The 19,648-nt window shown below is 41.6% G+C and overlaps 1 long non-coding RNA gene across 1 annotated transcript; it reads right to left on the bottom strand.

Annotated features, from left to right (window-relative positions):
• Positions 1 to 1,421: 1,421 nt before the first annotated feature.
• Positions 1,422 to 12,652, bottom strand: LOC308458876. Its single transcript, XR_013977746.1, has 3 exons — positions 12,624 to 12,652; positions 3,932 to 4,137; positions 1,422 to 1,769 (listed from the first exon to the last, which is right to left on the bottom strand). It is a non-coding gene; the product is annotated as an uncharacterized lncRNA (long non-coding RNA).
• Between the last annotated feature and the right edge of the window lie 6,996 nt (positions 12,653 to 19,648).

Here is a 19,648-nt window from a genome sequence, read left to right as displayed (position 1 = left end):
TTGCCGCTCCGGGGAACTACAAGACTGTATCTCAGGCATAGGCAAACTCAGCCCTTCAGATGTTTTGGGACTACAACTCCCATTCATCCTTAGCCAACAGGGCCAGTGGTCAGGGATGATGGGAGTTGAAGTCTCAAAACATCTGGGTGGCCGAGTTTGCCAATGCCTGCTATATCTCCTTGTTTATAATGCAGTTTCATACTGCAAGCCATTGGGAAATGCAGTAAAGAGTGGGAGGTTCTTAAATCATATGTGTTGTCTTATCTTTCTTGATCTTGCAATGCTGTGCTACACATCCCTGTAATTAGTTGCAAATTGGGCTGCTGGTGGGGGGATATTTGAAAGGTCAATTCCTTTTTTTGATTTAGGTAAACATATGACCACCTGCGCAGTCATTTGCACATAAAATTAGTATGCCTTCGCCCCCTTTTTCCTTAAAGCTGAACACATAACCATTATATAGTAAATACACATTAAATAAAGCTAATTGAAATCTCTGCCTTGTGCTTAATAGTAGGGTATTGATTGGAGTTGGACAGAGAGTGGTGTGTTACAGTGTTCTTATACTCACTTTTTGCAACTGCACCAGCTAGATGATGCATGGTCAAAGACTGTTGCACATTAATCGCGACTCACCACAATTTGCAGAGCAGGCACTATTTTCAATGTGTGATATATGACCATACAGAACTGTGCAGAATAGGATGCATTTTAAAGGGGACACACATGCCCAAACAAGGAAGGAAGAAATCACCGATATCCCTCCAGCTCCATTTTGAAAAATGAAGGTTTCAGGGAAAGAACCCTCCTGCTAGGTGGCTATCCAGTTGTTGACAATAAAATGGAGGATCCAACTTCATTCCCACAGACTCACTCCCACTCATAACAATATGCCATAGTTATTATAGCACATGGCTGGTTCACGTGAAAATCACAACAGCACAAGGACAATAAAATAAATAAAATGAGACCAAAAAAATCAAGCGCTAAAGGGCTAGAACTAGTAGCATTACTACATGTTGGGACCTGCACCATGTGACTCATGTTTGCCTTTAAAGAACAGTCTACCTAATTCACATTTCTCCAAACAATACGAGAACTAAAACAGTAATCCTTTAAAATTTGCACTTCTCTGAATTTTTCAATGCACTTTTCCAGCATTTCGTCTACAAAAATGCATTATATTAGGGGAAATTCCTTTGCAAAAATGTATAATTAGACCAAATAACATACAAAGCATAAGAAACTCACATTAATATGCTGATGAATTTTCATGAGGACTTTTAAAAAAATTGCAAACTTATGTGGAAATGTGGAGAACTGACCTTAAGATTGGAAAGATGAGAAACAGAGAGAAACCAAAATGGGCAGATTATTTCATCCTTACTGACAAGCAAGAAAGAGGCTGCAGTACCATAAAATAATGCTAATGTTGATCAGACTAGTATCATCAGCTTGTCCCAGAATGTCTTGGCTAAGGAGCAAATCTTGGCCAAGAAACAGAAGCCAAGGAAACATTTTCTGCTGTACAGGTTACCGTAGCTCACAGAATCAAACCATAGGTGAATTGTCTATAGTTAAATGCATTGTGGTCTAGGATAAATGGCAATAATAGGGAGGTGCAATGGAGAAAGTGCAGCTGAGGAAGTCAAAGTGATTAGTAATCTAAGCAGTTTGGGAAGAGGAGTGGCATCTTCCAGGAAAAGCATTTTCAGCAGAATCATTCACTCACTGGCAGAGGTAGCTCCTTCTTAGAAATACCTTTCTTCCTAAAAAAAAAGGTGACATTTCTTGGAACAGTTTCAAAATGTGATGGATCAACACCAGTGCAACGGTAGAGCTTGCTGATATTTAATGGCTACAGAGATTCTTTTTAGTGCCACCACTTCCCTAGCCAGAGAATCCTTTAGCCTGAGTGGAAGAATTTCTAATAAAATTAAGTTACAGATAGCTTACATGAATGTAGAGGCCTCTTTCTTTTATAAACCATTGACATTAGTGCCCTCTAATCTGGCATTTTTCCCAGCTCGAAAGCTGCTAATAGCACTTTATTTCTTTTGCTATTCCATTTTTTTTTGTTCATAATATCTAGCACACTGATGTGTGGGGAAAACATCGTCCTATAAAAATGTCCTGATCTTATCTTAACTAATGAATTAAATCTAGGGGTCACTGTGAGAATGCCATATTTAATAGAGGTCTTAAAGCACTGCACTAAATAAATACCTTTCATCTTGGTAACCCTATGACCTAAATTTTTAATTGCTGGAATAAGCGGCTTCTGCTTTAAATGGATTCGGCAGAGATGTGAAGCTGTTGTTAGGTTACTTAGTACAAACGCTTACTGATGTGCAGACTGGAAGATCCTGGGTGCATGCATAATCAATAATGCATCTTGCAAGTCTGGCAGAGTTCAATTGTCATATCTATTAGACCTTGACTTCTAGTATCGTCCTTTAAAATAATTAGCCAGCCTTTCTGGGGCAAAATGTATGGTATATTATCAACAGTGGTGGAATAGCATGTAAAAGCTGTTTACCACCGCGCCTCCAGAACCGTGACCCAATGGTCCATTGTTACTCATTGCTACATGTAATTCCATGTTTGGGGTGGGGGCAGGATGAAGAAATTGCAAAGTTTTCACTGCTAGTATCTTCTTCATATTATATTATTATTCATCTCATTTTATGAATCTCTTCCCATGGAGCATCCCAAAGCAATTTCACAATACAATAAAAAGGAAAGCAATTGCATATATAAAAACAATTGAAAATTGCTGCATATATAGAAACAATTAAAAGAATTACTTATATACAAACAACATCAGTTACTCAAGAGTTGTGGTGTGATATTTTATTTCCTAAAAATGTTTATCTCCCATCAACGGTTACTAGCAACTGATCAGCAAACTTGAGCAGGCCCATGATTCATCAGGTGTCTTCCCAATATGGTGGGGTTATTGTCTTTCGATAGTAATCATTTCAAGATTTGCAGCACAAATCTAAAATCACCATATGCAAATGTTATATAAATCAATGCCCACCTTTGTCCTCCCTTCTGGTGTTGCAAATTCTCTATTTGTGACACTGGCCACCCAGTATCTAAATCCCAAACAGTACTATCCTGCTAATTAGCCTGGGATTGTGACGATCTAGAACAGCTCACTAACAGGGAAGGGGACTGCGCATGCCTGATATACACATGACCACTAGCTATGTTCCAGCTTGCACACATTTAGTATTAGTGTAAAAGGGCCCTGAACCTGTACAGTTGGATGTGCTTAGGAGCACTTTGCACAACTGGGAACCTCGGCGCAAACAGGTTTTCACTGGAACACAGAGACCTGATGTTGACGTGATGAAGCATGGCCTACAAATTAGAGGAATAAATCAATACAACTAAAAAATAAATATAAAAAGCAATGTAAAACAATTAAGCAAAAAGGAACCAATATAAAACCAGAGTGAAACATTGATGCAGAAACCCATTTAAACCAGCAGCAAGTTGAGTAACTCAGCACAGCTAAACACAGATAAAAATAATTAATTTTCAAGCCATTAATGATGGAGCCAAATATTTACATACCTTAGGAGAGTTTCCACAAATATGAGGCCACCAACAAGAAGACCCTGCCTCTAGTGCCTGACAATATCATTGCTCTTCATTGTGGGCTGTGTGCAGGGCCTCTGAGTGAGGCTGACCTTAAGGCGCAGGCAGGTTCATATTGCTGCAAGCAGTCCTTCAAATAACTTGCCCCCAAACCATTTTGCTTTTTAGCCCATGGAAGGTCTGTGGTTTGTATCAAACTTAGTTTGATACCCAGAGTAGATGCCCTGAAATTAGTTCATTTCCATTCATTTCAGTTCTGGAAATTAATGGAAATGATGTAATTTGGATACAACTATGTGCGCACCAAAGAGCATGTACATACCTCAAATTATTTTGAACCTTTTCAGCACCAAAGATGTCTTGCTGTAACCTCTGAGTCTTGCACAAACAGAAATCAAGGCAGAAGTTTCTTTGTGGAACAGAAAGGTAATTTTCCAACTGGACTTATATGGTATACCACCAACAGCATTATCAAACCAGCTGTAGTGTGTGCAGAGCTTCTCATTTTTATTCATGTACGCCAACCTCCTGCAAATATAGCAGAAACAGAATGTAAAAATAAGTTAATGCTCAAAGCCAAACCTGCTAAAATTAGTTAACCAAATTACATTAAACTCTCCATCTGCTTGTTACAGTATCCTGACAACGACAGCAGCAAAGCAAATTTGCTGACTGGTTTATTGAGTGTGCCACTTGTTCAAAATAGAAAATTAAAACAAAGTTCTCCCCTGCAGTACATATTATTTGTACCCTAATGCTACATTATACAAATACTGTTTTCTTGGAATGGCTGTATATTTATTCATCATGTTTTTCCCCCAAGCTGACTTCTAAAGCTTCCCCTACTCCCCACAGTAATGCAGCAATTATCATTTTAATCATAATAATTTATGTTATTTATAGTGAACAACTATAAAACACAGCTTTCCTTCTATTTTACCTTTGGGCCCCATCAACTGATGCTGAGAAATTTCATTTCCCAAGCTGAATAGACCATCGCACCTTTATTTGTACTAAAAGCTCTGGCAAAAAAGCAGGGGGAGCATTTCCTTATATACCTACAGAAAAATCTTACAAGAGTGAAACCATCAGTGAGAGTAGCACTCTTAGAGATTCTGCTAGCTTTATATTTAAGCATTAAGGCTGTAAAGCTAGTCAAACTGACCTGGCGGTTTGAAGTTAATGGGACTTACTTTTGAGTAGGCCTGCACATGCAACACTGTAATGTTGAATACATTAATCCTCATATTGTTTAAATAACCCTGGAAGACAATAGCCTGGATCCAGAAATGATCAAACAAAATACATGGTTGCATGCAACTAGTGTCATGCTCTACACCAGGCATGGCCAAACATGGCCCTCCATCACCCCTGATCCTGTTAGCTAGGAATTATGGGAGGTGTAGTCCCAAAACAGCTGGAGGGCCAAGTTTGGCCATGCCTGCTCTACACAATCACTCATTGTCACTTATATAAATTGATATTCCTGTTTGTACAGAGGTGCTTCCACATTTATCCAGTGTAGGGTTGCTGTAGGTTACATTGCATTCGTCTTTGCTTGCCTGGACTGTAGATGGTTTGCTGAACTTATCCACAGGCAACGGCAGCCAATGCTGGAATGCATGCAGTAAAGGTAGAACTTAAGATTTGTTCCTTTCCTCCTAGTATATATGGGCAGGTGGAAATAAGCATGCACACAAAGCCCTTAGCACTTGGGCAAAGCAGGTACTGGATTGAGAATTCTCTCCTGGTTTCATGATGTGTGTGCTGGTCCCGTGGGTTACTCAAGAGGCAAGGTCCAAGTCCGGTCCATGGTCAAAGGTGCAAAATGGAGGCAGTCTGTAGTAGCTGAAGCTGGGTACAGGGCAGGGAGTCGGGTGAAGTCAGGGACAGGCATGCAAGCAGGGAGCCAGGGCAGGTCAGGAGCTCAGGTAAGCAGGACAGGGTTCAGGCAGGAACTAGCAACCAACAAACTTGGGACTGGGGCTGGCCGGCTTTTATCTGCCCCGAGGCATAGGGTGTCCCTGATCCTCTGGTGACTCACCTCTCCTGGCCTGGAGGCAAGCACTCCTCCTGTGGGAACTTAGTTCCCTCCGCCTCTCTGCCCTGAGCCTCTGCAGCTCAGGAGAGGCTGGAGGGTTAGCGGACCCAGAGGCAATCCCAGCTTCCTCTGACGGGGCTGAGAGTGGAGTACCTGCAGGCAATGGTTCCTCCATCGCTTCAGGAGCCAGAGCAGACTCAGCTGGTGCCTGCACCTGAGGATCCAGCACAGGTGAGGACCCTTCAGGCTCATGCCCCAGCCCCGGCTCAGCGGGTTCTGGAGGCGGGGACTCCTGTGCAGGCTGGGATTCCTCAGGTTCAGCATCCGAGTCCGAATCCCAGGCCATCACAGTGTGCTAGTAATAATAATAATTTATCTACGTCCATTCATCCAAAGATCTCAGGGCGGTTCACAAGATAAAAATACAGGATTAAAGCACAAAATAAATAGTTAAACCTGGGAAAAACAAAACTCCCCTCTTCCATAAACACTTTTAAAAGGCCGTAGAATATTAATTAGCCAAAGGCCTGGTTGAGGAAGAACATTTTTGCCTGGCTCCTAAAGATGTATAATGAAGGCGCCAGGGAACCCTCAAAACAGGGAGCCACTGCAGAAAAGGCTCGTTCTCATTTTTGACACCCTCCAGACCTCACGTGGAGGAGGCCCATGAAGAAGGGCCTCAGATTATGATCACAGCCTATGGTTCGGTTTATTTGGGGAGATGCAGTCCTTGAGGTATTGTGGCACACTAATAAATACATATTGTCAATGATTTCTGCTGGATTTGGGTTCATTGGGGATGTGAAGTGGCTTTATATGCAAGTAGATACATGCATATGGGGCCCTTCTGTTGGGAGTGGGGGGATCCTGGCCGCATCATACACATAAGAGCACTTCACAGAACTGGCACAATTACAGTGGGGTGGTGGTAGTTAGGGATATACACAATAGGGTTTGTGTGGACCTCTCAGTTAATTGCCTGTTTGTCAGTCAATGGCTAAGCCAATTCTTTCAGCAACATATATTTCCATGGGAGTATATTATAGAGCAGCGTTTTGTAATCTGGTGCTCTCCAGATGTTTTGGACTACAACTCCCATAAGACCAAACCAGAATGGCTGTGCTGACTGGAGCTGAAGACTTAAAAATAGAAATTGTAAGAGTTCCATTTCAATTGTGTAACCCTGAAGACAACAACGAAGTATTGAGCATAGCTGTCAACTTACAGATTTGAAAATAAGGGACCAGCAGCCTTGAAAATAAGGGACCAGCAGCCAAAATAAGGGACCTGCAGCCTCAGCTGTTCCAGGCACTCCAGTCTTCCTATCCTCCTGCAGGCTGGTCAAACTCATGCTGGTAGCTTCGAGAACACTGTCCAACCAACTTTGTAACCAGAGGTTCAGCTGAATAGAATCTGAATCACATGCACCACAAGGCCAACTTAAGATGGCTCCCCGGCCTGGATTTGCACTGCAAAGTTTGCAGCAGCATGTGCAACAAAATGGTGTCCAGCATTCAAAAGCCCCCTCAGCTTGCATTAACTAGCCACACACAAGGCATGCAAGCTCCACCCCCCAGTCGTTCTTAGACTTCTTATTGGGTGAGCAACACAGCCAAGCAACACAGTTGGAGCCTTCCTCCTCCCTGGCCGGCAGGGAGGGAGGGAGAGGAGCTGCTTCCTTTGAAATTTAAGGGACATCATTTAAGGGACATTCAAGGGACATCCATCAATAAGGGACAGCAGTGGGACATGGCGCTGGAATAAGGGACTGTCCCTTCAAATAAGGGACACTTGACAGCTATGGTATTGAGTAGATGAGTTTAATATAATATATAATAAGTGCACCCTGAGAATCTTGTTGAAGAGGATTAGTCTTCAGGAGGGAAGAGGACCCTGATCTCTTCCCCTCTCTTACCTCAGCACATAATGATCAGCTACAGACCACTAATGAAGTTTATGAGGATTATTGCCTATAATCCCTAGTGTAAAATTAGTTTGGTAAGCAGTTATCAATTTCCTTTGGAAAAGACCCATAGCTTTGTGGTAAAGTCTCACACACTAAAGGTTGGTTTCTCCAGACAGGGATGGTGGGGGAAAACCTCTCTCCTGAAACCACAGAGATTTACTGCCCATCAGTGCAGGCATGAACAAGCTAGGTGGATCTTTGGTCTGACTTGCTATAAGGCCAGGGTTCCAAAACTGTGGGTTTCATGGTTTGCCTGTTAAGAACAGTGGCTGTCAACAGTGGGCTCAGCATATTAAATGTTCATGTTGATTTTTTCAGTGCTTCTTTTAATTTTTATTGCTTCTTTTATTTCTTGTGTGATATTTATTCATGATTGTGTTCAATATTGTATTTTATGGAATTCAAATTGTAAAGCAAAAAAATACAATATTAAAAAATAAAAGAAGCTCTAAATATATAATTAAAAACCATACAGCATTTACCCATTACAATTGCTACAACAGGCAGAAAAATCATTAAGTCTTGGCCCTCCAAGACTCTTGACAATTTTCAAGTGGTCCATGGTGGATGGGAGTTTGGGAACCACTGGCGTAAGTTATCTTCCTATAATGTTCCTGTCAGGGAACTGACATCGGAGCCAGAGGCGGAGGCAAGGCTCCCGAGCGATGCTGGAGAAGGGCCCAGCAGGGAGAGAGGCAGCTCATCAGCTGGGGAAGGAAATCAGCGTAACACCAGGGATAAAGGGGGGCAGATGGGGGAATCAGCGAGGGGGCTCCAGGACTCCTCGCCGGAGACCAGCGGGGAGAGCACGGGTCCTCCGCTACCCACACCCTCCCTGCGCAGAAGACTTCCGCGCAGGGAGAGTAGGAGGAGACTTGGCGTCAAACAGCTTTTATGCTGGAAAAGGTTTAAGAAACGCCCACTGACGGATTCTGCTAGCGACTGAACAGCCACGAAGTGAAGGGCTGTCCAGACAGAAAAGCTTTAACCAGGCAACCTAGCCAGGAGTGGCGGGAACTTACGCACGAGCAACCCCTATAAGTATTACAGTTCCTAATTGTCTAGCTAGCTTTTCATAGCAGGATGTTGCATTGACATGAAGCTACAAATTGGTGCTGATATGGTATTCCTTGTATATAATTTGGTAGGGGAAAAAATCCAGTATGCATCTGCACAAGGGGTTTATTTTGCTTATATGGGATCTGTTTTGACTCAAGACTGCAATTATCCCTTGCTTATTTGGATGACAGCATTGGGAATGGAAGCAGAAGATAAAGACATTTTCCAGAGGAAGGTAGTCTCTTGCTGCAAAGGCAAAGAGTTTTGTGGTACTGCACCAAATTGATTATGGCATTAAGCTTTTGTGGGCTGCAGTCCACTTTATCAGATGCATGAAGTGGCCTCCTCAGTTGCAGGTGTGTGTGAATCTTCTGCTGAAAATAGCCTCATCCCACCAAAGCTGGCATTTACCCTCCCTGGTAAAACTTATGGACATATAGAGCTATTCTGGGAACTGTTGGGAGGATCAAGAGAAAAAACCATGAAGTTCCAAGAATCATATGTGGTTTTCCCTTGTCTGTTGGAGAAGTATGCTGAAAGAGCCACAAATTATTATTCCAAAACCAAAGTGGGATTGCAAGTTACATTACGGGCTTCCACAAAATAATATACAATTCCATCTTAGTGCTTGTCAGAAAGCATACACACATACAAAATAGTTTCTAAATACCTTGCTCAGATTTTGGTTAGGTAACAGGCAATTTCATACACAATTGCGTATTATAAGGTATTGGCCAAAATCCAAAGATTCACAAAACAAGTTCTGCATGCCCTTATGGTTTCTTGAACAAGCTCTATGACATAAAGCAAACTGCTTTTGAAACTTTCAAAAGTTGCCGTTCAAAGGGGATTGGGGTATCCATAATTCTACTGGGCATGACCTAGCTGACCTCAAGCAACTCTTTGGATCTCTGCCATTGATTATAATCTAGATGGAGTTACTGTAGGTATACCTAAAACCACTGAGGCCAATGCACTTAGTGAGCTGAATTCTGTGCAGTGATTGTGATGACTGAATATATATCAACAGTCATAAAACCCTCATTTCTTGCAAACCATGGGAAATGTGCTTTTGTAAGAAAATGTCTTCATACAACCTGTATATTTTATGTACAAACAAGGTTTTAAGGGTATGTTTGTGGCTATATTCTGTTTCAATTTTAAACTGAGTGCAGCTGCAGTAAATTTAGTTGTGTTAGAATATGCAGTGGGCCTCTTTCCTTCTAAAGAAATGTACTGCCTGATCCTAGCCATATTTAGTTGGAAGCAACTTGTATTAATTTCAGCAACATTTAAATCCCAATTAAGTACAGTCAGAACTGTAGCCTTAATTTTACATTTGGACAGAGTTCTTTTTGGAGTAGCTTTGTGGCAAAACAGATCGTGACCAACGTCATGCCACCTGCATAAACAACTTTCTCCGTACAGCTTGCCCTGAAAGATCTTTCCCAGGCTCCACAGAGGAGAACAATGTTGCTGTTTCCTTTCCAGTACAATAGAAGCCAATGCAGAACCAAGGAGTAAAACTCAAGGTGATAGTTTAAGCTGGACACTTATTACAAAGTCTTGGAAAGAACATTTTTTTGCAGAAAACAAGTTTGTGGATATGCATGTAATATTGGCAAGATAATAATATAGAAATCCCAGCACTGCTGTTTCTTCTTCAAATTGTATCAACAATTACACAGAACGCAGAAACGAACAATTGCCATACAGTAATACTTAAACAACAGCCAGAACTTCCTGTCTTACATTGTCTTGCAGTTACTTCCTACCAAAATAGAACTAAGCAATGCCATTGTTCCAAAAATGACAAACCCTCAACTGTTTGAGAAGACCTAAATCTTTTTTTGTTTAGTGTAAATTTCTTCCTCTACAGTAGTCACCAAATTTCCCTCATCCATTATCCCACCACTGAAGCTGCCAATTATTCCAATAGTTTAGAACAAGTATATAAGTAGCAGTTAATATGTTTCATACTAAGTTCTAGTGCTTTAAAAATAAGAAAAGAAGTAGTTTTTGGTTTAATATAATGTACTAATGGCTTGTATCAAATGTAGGACTAAATCACTCATTTTGTCACTCATTTCTACTAGCACAATGGAACTTTCCCCATCTTTCCTCTTCTCCCTCCCCCCTCTAAATCTGTTCTGGGGTTTCTCCCAACCCTTTGGAGCATATTTGGGGAGGGGAAAAGTTCCTTTGTGCAAGCATAAATCATCATAGAACAAGGGCAGTGGATGGCACCTGTATACAGGTAACTCTCAGCTTACACGGGTTATTTTCTGGGTATAATGCCTAAAGCCATGATTGTGTATAGTTAAAACACACTGGGTTCAATGGTGGGTGAGATTACCAGAGTATTTTTTCCTGGATGCCTACCTCCTTTCTGCTCCCTATTTAATGTTTTAAAAAACTTTTTTGCCAAGCACGTAAAGCTGAATGTACACAAGTTACATGTACATAAGACGCGAGCTACCTGTATTTTAGAAATTGGACCTACAACAAAATGTTGTGCTGTGCCTCCTATGTACTGCGACACTCATGTTCTCCATACCCTGGTCTTCTTTCTACATTGCTCCTCCTTACCCCACCTTCTCCTGCCTCTTTGCTTCCTCTTCCCACATAAACAACTGTTTTCTCATTAATTGTTTGCAAAGTGTTTCATAGAATCATAGACTTGGAAGGGACCACGAGCGTCATCTAGTCCAACCCCTGCCATGCAGGAACCTTTTATCCAATGTGGGGCTTGAACCCACCACCCTGAAAGTCTCATGCTTTACCGACTGAGCTATGTTGAGCAGGATATGCATGCTACACAACATGAGTAACTAACTCACTTCCACATTTGCACTGAGCTACTTTCCTCTCAAATGTTGCTCTACTTCTGTATTCTTGTATTAAGACAGCTCCTTGTAGGTCTTGCACATCTATTTTGAGTTCTGAGTAGGTAACTCCTTGGCCCCATTGGGCAAGGCAGGTTCTTCTTATACTGTAAGCTATTTGTTCATGCCTAAATCAGTTTCAGATCTCTTTGAGCCCTGGGAGCAATTTGATCCAAGTGTGTTTTGTGGTCACTGACCAGAGCTAAAAAAGTGATGCCATCCTCTTCAGTGTTGGTGCTTGGATTGGGGTCAAAACACCTGATATAAGTGCTTATTTATGATTCTTAAAAAATCCCAATAGGGTGTTTTTTTACATATATTAAAGGACTGTATTGGGCAAAATAAGCTGGGCTCCTGAGAACGTTGGTAAGATCATTTACCCCAAACCTCTGCAGCTATTGTTGTTGCACTTGGAACCATTAATAATAAGTGGGGAAAGTTGTGTTTCTGATTACGTTTCATCGTATGCCAAGGCAGCTGCTGGTGCGGTAGCAATCTGCAGCAAATTAGATGGCAGTTAAAGTGAGATTTTCCACAATCAAGAACAAAGCAGGGCCAGTTAGTATAAGGACAGCTTGTTCTTGTTGCTAATGTGCTTAAAAACTTGCTGTGCATAATTTGAAACAGCTCCTGTGCAAGGATGCTGACTTTGGTTTCTGTGGTCTAGAGCTAAATCAAAACCAAATGGAGGAGGTTGAAGAAGAAGATGACAAATTAGATACTGACATCTTCTGCTCTGGCTACAGGGATTATTCTTCTTTTTCATTCTGACTATTGATTTAAAAGTTAATTTCCCACAATATTAAAATACTTAATGGAAGACAGATGACTGAAACCTGGAATCCCCAGCCAGCTAGTTGCTGAAGGAAAGCTCAGACAAACTACCCTGTACATCCAATACAAATTATTTAAAGATGTAATAAACTGTTATGGAAAAAGTTGTTGAGCGCCTCCTTAATGCTTGGTTGAATGAAACACTGAGAGCTTCAAGCGAAACATTTCTCCATCCACCAACTGGACAAAATGAAAGCAATATGTAGCCCAAAGACTGGCACTCTTTGACCTGATACTTTTCTCACTCAGCAAGGCAGTAGAGTCAATGTCAATGGTGCGGAAGCATGGCTCTTTTCTGCAGGACCTACAGCTCTGTGCTGTCCTTATCTTCAAAGGTATAAGAGGAGAGATGGAGAACCTATGGTCCTCCAGATGTTGTTGGACTTCACCTCTCATCAGCCCTGGCCGCCATAGTCAATAGTCAGGAAAAATGGAAGTTGCAGTTCAACATATTCTGCATCTTGTGTGTACAGAAAGACCACACAAACAAATGCACACAAACAGTCCTTCAGATGCAAACTGCAGCTGTTGTGAGCCAATTTTCTATTATACACTCCCATACCACCATGTTACTAGACTGCTGATTGTATAAGAGTCTTATTACTGTCGCTGCATATATTGGTAATAACTTCTTGGGTCGATGGTTGTGTTTGAGTCTACGAAGGACTGCCTTTTAAGCTGGTCTAGAAAATCTCATCTGGAGACTTCCGGGACAGCGCCATCGGCAATGGCAGAGTTCCTCTGACAGAGAGGAACCCTCTCCGTGAAAATCGGGTCTTGCCGCCGCGGCGAAGGCGGAGACCCTTTAAAAATCCCAGGCGGAGGAAGCCTGGGAACGTGGGATTCGGCTGACACCAGGAGCGCCTCCCCTACTCGCAGGGAAACTCCTTTTCGGGGGTCCGAAGTGACGTGGGGTGAGTGGCGCGGTGTTTTGAATCAACCGCTACTTTTACGGAGTGAAGCCGCACAGCCGTTGCCGGAGAGCGCTGACCTTTTCCTGTGGATATTTGGACTCTAAACAAGTACCCGTGAGTAGGACGGAAAATTGGATTAAGTATTAAGAAATATCTTAATTTGGCACCGAAACGGGAAGATTCTAAACAGAACCCGTTTTTTGTAAATAGATTGAAGCAAAAACTTTGTAAGCTAAAGTCTGGAAAGTCGTATATAAAGTTCTAAATTTCCTTCATTCATCACCACCAAAACCCCTCTTGGAAGCAGGAGAAAAGAGGGGGATTTTTTACTGTTTAAGCCTGCAGGAGAGAGAGTAAAGAAAGATAAAATTTCCACCGTCTCAAACCTGGGAACGGGGTGTCAGAGACAGAAATTTATGGGGAAAGTTCATCGACCGCGAACGGAGCGTCTTTTGACAGATAGTTAAAAAAAAAAAGAGAAATATATTGATTCCAATGTTGCTTCTTGCAATCAAAAGAAACAAAGTATTTGAAAAGTGAAAGTAATTTTTCCTTGTTGGTCCTGTTTTTAAAAGATGGATACAAATAGAAATTGTCTCCTCTAGAGGGAGCTTGTTAATTTGTTGCCGGAGCTGATCTGGGGACCTCACAGCTGTATGATTAGGATTGTGAGACCAGACTCTAACCTTGGGGGAAAAAATGTGTTTACAAGAAGTCTTGGTGCTTGCTTTTTGCAAGACAAGTGCTTTGCTGGAGCAGATGCATGAGAAGATGGATTTGATGACTGTTGCGATCGGAAATTTTGGACAGGCAGTGGGTACCTATATAGAACCCACTTAGGAATTAACCCAGGAATGTGCTTTGACAGATCAGATAAAGGAGGAGGTTGTTGCTGAACCTCAAGTAACAGATTTGGAGAGAGCTGCGGCCCAGCAGGAACATGAGTTGTTGGATTTGACGAATGAACCTGGAAAAAGTCAGATTTGGAGAGATGGAGTTCTGTTTGGCCTGGAGATGGGGGGCTGGATGGATCCCCCTATGCAGGGATGTTTTGACATTCTGAGTCTGGCTTTGGGCCGGGGGGAGTTCGGAGTTGTGGGGGCCCTTAACTTTGGAGGGACTTTGAAACATGCCTTTAAATATCACATGGATTTCAGTGTTGACTATGGAAAAGGGGCTGACTTGTCGAGAAGGGACAAAGATATTGTCAAGTTGGAGTCTCCCCGAGTGAAAGGAAGGAAATTAAGAATAAGATCAGCAGAAGACAAAGTAAAGTACAGGTATAAATATGAAGAAGACCTGCGGAAGGGGCATGGAAAAGACTTAAGAGCCTCGGATATAAGGTCACCAGGTTGATGGAACAGATGGATGGGATAGAAAGGACTGACAAAACCCGAGACCAGGAAGAAGAGACGATGGATGAAGATTGGAAGAAAGTTTCAAAATTTATTTAGAAAAGTATTGTAAAATTAATGAGTATTAGAAAAATGTTGGAATGAAATTATTTGGCTTCAGCAGAAATGTCAAAAAGAATTATGAAAGAATATGTTATGGTTAAAAAAGTTTGGTATATATAAGTTTTAAGTTTTAGGGGTTTTTTAGGTAAGATAAGGTTAAAATAGATTAAGGTAATTTAAATGACAGAATATTGTGAAAGATGGAAAGGATTTGCTGAGATAATTAACAACTAGAATACAAAAAAAGGAGGTGTGAGGAGGTCATTGAAATAAGTTAATGAAAGTTAAGGATTTGGGAATTTTAGATTTGTTTTTTAATTGTTTGTTTATTTTTGTTTTTTGATTTAGATGTATTGTGTGTTTTGTTACTTTTTTTTACTTTGGTTTTTATTGATCTGTATTGTTTAATTGTTATGTTTATCTACTTCTTTCTTTCTTTTTCTTCTTCTCTTGTATTTTCTTTCTTTTTTCTTTGTAATTTTAAAATTCTCAATAAACATCATTTTTTTTAAAAAAAATAGAAAATCTCATCTGAATGCACCAGGTTAGCAGTTTGACCCTCAAAATATAAGAGTTGATTTTCAGCTTATCAGTCTTGTACACACAGGTTTAAAACTGTAGTTTGCATGCAAAAACAATATTGCCCAACTCATGATACTCCGATAAAGCTTCATTGCTCAAAGGCAGCCTTTGCTTTTCTCATCCTGATGCCTACCAGATATTTTGGCCTACGATTCCCATTGGCTCCAGCCAGCATGACCAGGAACCTCAATGGTCATCTGCCAAGGCAGGATATCCACTGCTGCAGCCTGTTAGGTGTCTAGCCACCCCCTATGTAAAACCACTAATGAATGGAAGTCCACTGTCTTCTAAAGCACTCTGCTGCTCCACTCTCAAGCAGTTTGATACATTTTTCATATTTCTTGTAATTTGAACCACTGGCTCTGGTCCTACCTCTGGAGAAACAGGAAACACCCCCTCCCCACCCACGTCTATGTGACAACTTTTCAAATATTTGAAGATGGCTAGTGTATCACCTTTTACTCATTTGCTCTTCAGGCTTAAACATGCCAAACTCCCTCCTCTCACAAGAAAGTTCACAAGAACTTCCTTGTCACTCTCTTATGGACACACCCCAATTTGCCAATATCTTTCTTAAGGTGAACGCAGCACTCAAGCCAAGTTCTGAATAACGTAATCGAGCTTGAAGGCAGCACAGAAGACCATAATCCTTTTACTGATGCTTTTGCATTTTTGGTCACATGTTTCACTTCCCTTTTCAGAAATACACAAACCACCAACCACAAAATCTACACTTGCCTGATACAAATAACAATTTTGATGGGATCCGCTTCTTTTTTATGAAGAGGACCCAAGATCACAGATGTTTTCTCTCCTCAGTGAAATGCTGCCCCTTTTTGATATATTGGACAAACCTGACAGCATCAGCTATGGAATCTGTGGCACCTGTCATCTAGAATGAAGAAATTTCAATGCAAGTATTATTGGAAGTCTGATGTTTGAATTCTCGTTTTCCCTAAGACAAAGAACTTTCTCAAGTTTGGATAAGCTGAATGAAGTCAGAGACTTAACCACAGTATACACTTTCTTCTTCCCGTTGTGGATTATCTGTCCACAGCTGTGCCACAATAATGCATGTTTTTCACTCACAAGACCTTCAGAGCAACATAACATTTGCTGGTATCGTGTCTCAAGGGCCAAATTAGCAAAAATGAATTCTCTGAACCACCATTAATAATTCATAAATAAAATTTACGAGAGACTCGTTACAACAGGAGTGAGGAAACATTTTCAGCCCAGTGACCACATTCCCTTCTAGGCAGCCCCCTCAAGGCCCACATGCTAATGGGGGGCAGAGCCAGAGGCCAAAATGGGTGGGGCAACAAACATAAATGTTACCTTTGTACAGTGGAATAGTTTCAACATTTGTTCACGCACCCCTTTCTACACCCCACAGAGAGGCAAGCGGGAAGTCTCACCGTGGTCCAAGGACACATTCTAGTCAAGCGAAAACACTTCTGCTGCAAAGCCTAGTCATGGAGGGTTTTGGCCAGACGCCTTGGGGGCCACATTCACCCCCAAGTCTGATGTTCCTCACCCCCGATTTAGGAACAAAAACGGGACCTGAAGGAAAATGTTTCTGTGTTCAGTTCTCCTGTCCAGAATTCTGCAATCCCCATCCCACCCTTTTTTCCTTCTTAACAGTCAATTAGCAACCTGTAGGCACTAAACATTCTCAGTGTTTTTAAGGTTTTAGGGTTCTCCCTGAGCACAGTCAAGCTTCAAATTAGCTCCTAATTGATTCATTTACTGTAAGCTTTTCTCCCCTTCTCATAACACTAGAGCTCATGCTCTTTAAAGAAGAGCAATTTGCCATTTCTCTAAAGTGATGGTCACTTTGGTGTCAGATATAAAAAGTGTCATGGCTATGGTGGGAGCTGAGATTACACATGCAGAATCAATTTCCAAAAAGCTCTTGTTCGTGGTTTTTCCTGTTTTAGCCATGTGCTTATGAAAGATAACAGCTTCTAAAGAAGTGTGACACTTTAGTACAGTTCTTAATACTTCATAAATATTATGGTGCAATTAGCTGGCATTTAAAAGACTGTATGGTGTCAAGTTGGATCTCAATGAAGTCTAGTGTTAAGCATATGTGATACAACTTAACTTTTCACTCTTTGAATTCTTTCTCAGTCCAGGATGAGCGGTTGGCTGAAAGTGCTTTCATCATATTATTACTGCAGTGCTGTGGCATAAAACATTAATTGTGTAATAGCACTATAAATTATTGAAAACTGACCCCCTTTTCCCCAAACCTGAAAAACTATGAATGAATACTGAATGACGGCAGTGTCTCCAAAACCAAGGGAGAGGAGAGACTTAGGGATTGAATGTCTCGCCGAGTGAAATTGACTTTGCCAGCATGAGTCTTAAGAGCCACACCAGCCAAACTAAGCAAAATCAACCCATTAACATTGAGAGAGACCTTGGAGTGGATACAAAAGAGCACCACATTTATTCCACCTCTCAAAAGATTAGCACAGCAGTCGCTGTAGCTACAGTGTGGTTTTGTGGTTACGCTTGCCCTGCACTCCAGTACACAGCAGGGTGTTCAAAGAACTCCTGCCCACCCTGGTTTTTAACATACCAACTTCTACCCTATTTCTGACATCTTGGCAACCTTATGTCAAGTTCAGTGTGGAATGGCCTATGACTGAGAGTGTAGAGCCACGGAGCAGTTAGAGAGCTGAGGAGAGAAAGGTTCGGTGTCCTGGCAGTCAAAGCTACTTGTCATTTACCTGTTCCAGAAACTTTCTAAAATCTCAGTACAGTGGTACCTCGGGTTAAGAACTTAATTTGTTCTGGAAATCTGTTCTTAACCTGAAACTGTTCTTAACCTGAGGTACCACTTTAGCTAATGGGGCCTCCCACTGCTGCTGCACCACCACTACACGATTTCTGTTCTCATCCTGAAGCAAAGTTCTTAACCTGAGGTACTATTTCTGGGTTAGCGGAATCTGTAACCTGAAGCGTCTGTAACCTGAAGCGTATGTAATCCAAGGCAACACTGTAATTGTGTGTGTGTGTGAGTGAGAGAGAGAGAGAGAGAGAGAAGGCAAGTTGAAATGAAATTCAAATTCAGAATTTAAATGGGAATGAGCTTTCCAATATTTGTTGTGGAGCTAAAGGTACAAAAATGACAATTACATTGCATAGGGTGAAATGTATAAGAGCCCCAAGTTATTGGGAATGGGAAGGCAGATTCCTGGGTGTTCAGCTTAGCAGCAATGTAGCTAGCTCGCAGTGAGCATGGGCAGATGGGAGGGCTTCAGGGAGGAGAAAGATCTTGCCCACTAACTTCTGCAAAGGTCATGGGGCATCTCAAGACATTCTTGACCTTCTCAACAAATTATTATATGCGAATCCAACCTCATGCACTAGCGGAATGGGTCTTTCCTGTCCTCTCCTTCCTCCCAAATACCAGAATATATTGGGGGGGTATGTGGAGTGGCCAAGGGAAGATGTGGTCCCATTCCATGGGCACATACTATGTTTCCCTCCCCCCCTCCAAAAAAAAATCCTTTCACTGTCACTAATGATAGGACCAATGTTGGAAAGTCCTGTGAGAAGCTGTTTATATGATCACTTTTGTCCATGAGATTTTCTCATGTCTGAGATAGGAAGGGGTGCTATGAAGCAGAAAGTAGCAAGCAGACTTCTCTAGCATTATGGCCTCTTCCAGGAATCAGAAACTGCCCCCCTCTCCTGGACCCCCCTTCCCTTCTATGGAAACTTCTATGGGTACATACACTCCAACATTCCTCAGATGAAAAATAGGGACTTTTCTCACCCCCAGTAGGGCTGCCATACGTCCATATTTTCCCGGACATTACTGAGATCTCAAAGGCGGAATTGACATCTGGGGAGACAAAGGTGGCATCTTTGTAAAGTCAATTGGAAAATCACGGGGGGGTTTTGGCATTTTTGAAGAAGAAGAAAAAAGGCTCAACAACTTTCGGTTTTCCTAAAATAGAAAAAGAAAAAGCTCAACCACCTTTAGGCTGTCCTGGCAACAAATAAGTGAAAATCCCCAGCCATTGGATGAGGCTGAGGTTTAATATGCCAATTATTGCGGCGGAAGCAGGAGGGAGCTAGAAGAAACTCTGATGCTTGGGCTAAATGGAGAATAAGGCACTAAGTGGGATATCAAAAGCCATCTAATTACAAGTTATTAAATTGCAGTTAAATCAGAAAGTAATTATTCTTTTTTTAAAATAATAATTCTGAGCTTCATTATATTTGTGACATAGCTGTATCATGTTCCTAGTCTTTGCAAGTCCTTCATCTTCCTACTTTGCATT

The sequence above is a fragment of the Podarcis pityusensis genome (assembly GCF_964106645.2).
Source record: "Podarcis pityusensis genome assembly, chromosome: 11".
Lineage (NCBI taxonomy): Eukaryota > Metazoa > Chordata > Lepidosauria > Squamata > Lacertidae > Podarcis > Podarcis pityusensis.
The sequence above is the reverse complement of the archived record's forward strand: the minus strand, read 5'-3'. Positions and strand labels throughout refer to the sequence as shown.